Source organism: Arachis duranensis, chromosome 2, assembly GCF_000817695.3.
Source record: "Arachis duranensis cultivar V14167 chromosome 2, aradu.V14167.gnm2.J7QH, whole genome shotgun sequence".
In the NCBI taxonomy this organism is placed as follows: Eukaryota; Viridiplantae; Streptophyta; class Magnoliopsida; order Fabales; family Fabaceae; genus Arachis; species Arachis duranensis.
This window is the reverse complement of record NC_029773.3, coordinates 17,666,116-17,671,624: the sequence shown is the minus strand read 5'-3', so window position 1 is coordinate 17,671,624 and position 5,509 is coordinate 17,666,116. Positions and strand designations below refer to the sequence as shown.

Sequence of the window (5,509 nt, the reverse complement as noted above, 5' to 3'; positions counted from 1 at the left end):
TTAAAGATTGAACCTTTCTTAACAAGAAAGTAACAAACTTCAAATTTTTGAATCAATCATATTAATTGTTAGCATAATTTTCGAAAATAAAGATAAAATTAAGAAAAAGATTTTTGAAAAATATTTTAAAGAATTTTTGAAAATAAATAAGAAAAATGATAAAGATTTAATTTTTGAAAAAGTTTTGAAAAGATAAGATTTTTTTTTAAATTTGAAAATTTGACTTGACTTACAAGAAACAACTAATTTTAAAATTTTTTGACTAAGTCAACCTGAATTTTCGAAATTTTGAGAGAAAAAAGGAAAAGATATTTTTTATTTTTGAATTTTTAATGATGAGTGAGAAAAACACAATTATGACCCAAAACATGAAAATTTTGGATCAAAACATATTATGCATGCAAGAACACTATAAATGTCAAGATGAACACCAAGAACACTTTGAAGATCATGATGAACATCAAGAACATATTTTTTAAAAAAATTTTGATGCAAAGAAAACATGCAAGACACCAAACTTAGAAATCTTTAATGCTTAGAAAATATGAATGCAAAGATGCACATGAAAAACAACAAAAGACACAAAACAAGAAAACATCAAGATCAAACAAGAAGACTTACCAAGAACAACTTGAAGATCATGAAGAACACCATGAATGCATGAATTTTTCGAAAAAAAAAATGCAAGAACAATATGAATATGCAATTGACACCAAACTTAAAAATTGACTCAAGACTCTAACAAGAAATACAAAATATTTTTGGTTTTTATGATTTTATGATTTTTTGGATTTTTATTACTTTTTCGAAAAAAACATATAGGAAAAAGAAAATAATGAATTCATCGTCCTCAATCAAAATCTCATGGATTAGACATGGCTTAATAGCCAGCCAAGCTAAAATATGTTATATGAAACTCTAGAATTCATTCTTGAAAATTTTGGAATAATTTTCGAAAACAAAGGAAAAAATTTTGAAAAATATTTTTTTGAAAACTTTTTGAAAAGAAAATAAAAAGAAAATTACCTAATCTGAGCAACAAAATGAACCGTCAGTTGTCCAAACTCGAATAATCCCCGGCAACGGCGCCAAAAACTTGGTGCACGGAATTGTGATCATCAACAATGGCTCCAAAGACTTGGTGCTCTCAAACATGAATCACAATTAGTCACAACTTCGCACAACTAACCAGCAAGTGCATTGGGTCGTCCAAGTAATAAACCTTACGTGAGTAAGGGTCGATCCCACAGAGATTGTTGGTATGAAGCAAGCTATGGTCACCTTGTAAATCCCAGTCAGGCGGATAATAATTGATTATTGGGTTTTCAAATAATAATAAATAATAAACAGAAAATAAAGATAGAGTTACTCATATAATTCAATGGTGGGAATTTCAGACAAGTGTATGGAGGTGTTGTGTTCCTTCTAAATCTCTGCTTTTCTACTGCTTTTATCCAATCCTTCATACTCCTTTCCATGGCAAGCTGTATGTAGGGCATCACCGTTGTCAATGGCTACATCCCATCCTCTCAGTGAAAATGGTCCAAATGCTCTGTCACAGCACGGCTAATCATCTGTCGGTTCTTGATCATGTCGGAATAGAATCCCTTGATTCTTTTGCATTTGTCATCACGCCCAGCAATCGCGAGTTTGAAGCTCGTCACAGTCATTCAATCCCGAAATCCTACACGGAATACCACAGACAAGGTTAGACTTTCCGGATTCCCATGAATGCTGCCATCAATTCTAGCTTATACCACGAAGATTCTGCTTAAGGAATCCAAGAGATATGCGCCCGGTCTAAGGTAGAATAGAAGTGGTTGTCAGTCACGCGTTCATAGGTGAGAATGATGATGAGTGTCACGGATCATACATTCATCATGTTGAAGTGCAACGAATATCTTAGAATAAGAATAAGTCGAATTGAATAGAAAATAGTAGTAATTGCATTGAAACTCGAGGTACAGCAGAGCTCCACACCCTTAATCTATGGTGTGCAGAAACTCCACCGTTGAAAATACATAAGTGATGAAGGTCCAGGCATGGCCGAATGGTCAGCCCCCAGACGTGATCAATAGTCTCCTCAGATGAATAATAGAATAAAACTGAGACCAAAAGACCCAAATACAATAGTAAAAAGTTCTATTTATACTAAACTAGTTACTAGGGTTTACAGAAATAAGTCTAGGTGCAGAAATCCACTTCCAGGGCCCACTTTGGTGTGTGCTTGGGCTGAGCTTGAACTTCACACGAGCTGAGGCTTCTTTTGCAGTTGAACGCCAAGTTGTAACGTATTTTTGGCGTTCAACTCTGGTTCGTGACGTGTTTCTGGCGTTTGACTCCAGAATGCAGCATGAAACTAGCGTTGAGCGCCAGTTTACATCATCTAATCACGAATAAAGTATGAACTATTATATATTTCTGGAAAGCTCTGGATGTCTACTTTTCAACGCTGTTGAGAGAGCGCCATTTGGGGTTCTGCAGCTCCAGAAAATCTATTTCGAGTGCAGGGAAGTCAGATTCCAACATCATCAGTAGTCCTTTGTCAGCCTCCTTATCAGAGTTTTGCTCAGGTCCCTCAATTTCAACCAGAAAATACCAGAAATCATTGAAAAATACACAAACTCATAGTAAAGTTTAAATTTAAATTTTATTTTTAAATAGGAAAAGATATTATTTTAATTTTAGAAATTATATTTAAAATTAATTAGGATTAGATATAAAAGAGAAAAGAAACTTCTCTTTAGGGGGGATTCGATTCCATTCTCATAATGTAAATTACAGTTTACGTGAATCCTAGTTTTTTCTCTCTGAACCTTGAGCAACTAAACCTCCACTGTTAAGGTTAGGAGCTCTGTCTATTTGTATGGATTGATTCTATGGTTTTTTTATTTTAATTCATGTATTGATTTATAATTTAAGAATTATTTTCGTTCTTTATCTTATGAATTTGTGTGGAACGGAGATATGACCCTCTTTCTAATTGAGTTCTTGTATAACTTAGAAAAACTCTTTACTTGAACAACAGCTTGAAAACAATTTCTTCTACATTCTAATTATCTGGACTTAACGGGATACGTGACATATAATCCTCTTATATTTGGATAATTAGGATTTTTGTGGCATAATAACTAGAATTAAACTTCACCCCTTAATTGGAATTAATTGACCAAGGAATTGGCGATTGATGAGAGTTAGAGGAGACTAGAAAGGTCTAAGGAATTAGGGTCTAGTCACATATAGTTTGCCATGAATTAAATCTTGCATGATTAAAATAAATTAATAAGAAAATTCAATTTGGAAAATAGATAACTCTGAAATCTTAACTGCCTTCTCCATATTGTTTTCCCAACTTATTTACTGTCTGTCTTCTGATATTCTGAGTTTTCTGTTTAATACTTTTTGAACTCTCAACACCATTTTCTGCTTGTCTAACTAAGTAAATTAATCAACCATTGTTGCTTAGTCCCTCAATCCTCGTGGGATCGACCCTCACTCACCTGAGGTATTACTTGGTACGACCTGGTGCACTTGCCGGTTAGTTTGTGGTTAGAAATTCCACACCAACTGATACACTGTGTTTGAAACTGGAAATGGTAATTGGTGTGACTTGCCTATGCTACAAGCTGTACAAGGCTCTTCATTCTCAACAAATGACAAATTACAATCTTTCAAGACTGCACTAACTACTTTATTTGCTGCATGCCACAACCTTGCATGCCATAAGAGAAATTGCTCATTTGTGGACATGATAGAGTTGTATGCAGCTGGACTTATTGAAGGAGAGAATTTGACAAACTTGTACATTTCTTTATCAACTTCATCCTGTAGAATCAACTCTTTGGTTTCCTATGATTTGACACAACAACCATGAGCATCAAACTCAAAAAGCACATTATTATCACAACAGAATTGATATACACTCAAAATATTTTTGGTTATTTTAGGCACATGTAGCAGTTTTTGCAACAAGAACTTCCAAGAACTCAAATCAGTTTTAAAAATGGAATTTCTAACAGACATGATTTGCAAACATGTTTCGTTTTCCACAATTACTAGTTCTGACCCCTCAGCTTTTACTGCTCATCAATTTTAAGGATTTGGGATCATATGGTGTGTAGTACCACTGTTCGGATACTAGTTTTGATCATAGCTAGTGGATGGTGTTTCTAGAGTACTTAAGTGAGCCTGTGGCTATGACTGAGCATCTTTGTGCTCATAACCTAGTCTTGAATTCTAGCTTTCATTCCCACATGACGAATCATACCTGAACCAGCATCTGCAAGTTGTGGGGCCAACCTTACGACAAAGTTGGCAAACTGGTCTGCTACTTCCACTATCATATCGTCTTTCATTTTGACCGCCACTGTTAAATCTTCTATTATTGTCATAGAATCGTCCATCAGATCTTCCATAAGCTCTTCTTTCATTTATGGATGAACCACCTCTCATCATTCTTCCACCTTGTCCTCTGAAATCACGCCTAAAATACCCTCGACCTCTATAGTTGTTTGAATAATTAGCTACATTCACTTGAATTAACAAATCTGACCTCCTGAATCTTTTTATCATGCTTTCATGTGCAAGAAGCAAAGATTCTAACTCTCCAACCAAGACACTAAACGATTGTGAAACTATAGCTAATCAATGGTCCATATTCCTCTATTAAGCCATTGAGTATGGCACTGACATGGTCACTTTCCCTGACTGGTTCTCCAACTGAGGATAATGTATCTAGCGTTTCTTTAATTTATAACACATAGCTACTAGCAGAACTTCTAATTTTAATGCTACTTAGTTTGTTCCTTAATTACAGAATTCTTGCTCTAATTTGTGATGTAAAGTGATTTTTTAACCTTCTCCATACCTGATATGTGTACAGACAACCTACCATTCGAGTAGTGAAAGGCTTGGTCATCAACGCTAACAACCAAGATTTGAGCAAAGCATCTTGCCGTTTTCACCTCACAAAATTTGGATTTTTTTCTCCTGAAGTTGTGTATTGAGTTGGAATATCTTCTCCTATGATGTGTGGTCACAGATCGTGTCCTTCGATAGATTACGCTTGATCTTTTTATTGGAGAAAGTTGTCTTCATCAAGTTTCATCAAAATCGGTGAGGACGTGAAGTTAGGTTGATGCTGAACATGAGCTTCAGCGATTCCTATGTTTACCTTCATGACGATTGAATGAACCACAGCTCTGATACCATGTAAGGTATCAGTGCCTAACTGAAAGAGAAGAATAAGAGTAGTAGAACAGGGAACAAGAAGAGATAATTGAAGAAGAAGAGAGAAGAGTTTTACTAATTTGATAAAGGTGAATTGAGCTATTACAACACACTTTGTAACTAATAATTGGCTATATATATTGAACCTAATGACAGCCAGCTTGTAACTAATCCAACTGAGAGATAGTGTAACTAATTCTGCTGATTCAACTTGGCTTAATTAATTCAGTTTCAGCTTAATTATTACTCTATCAAACTTTTATCTCTTTTTAGTAAATTA

At 34.7% G+C, this 5,509-nt stretch overlaps 1 pseudogene; it reads right to left on the bottom strand.

Annotated features, from left to right (window-relative positions):
• LOC127744913 (uncharacterized) overlaps nucleotides 1-4,430 on the bottom strand; it is a 28,117-nt pseudogene extending 23,687 nt beyond the window's left edge.
• Between the last annotated feature and the right edge of the window lie 1,079 nt (nucleotides 4,431-5,509).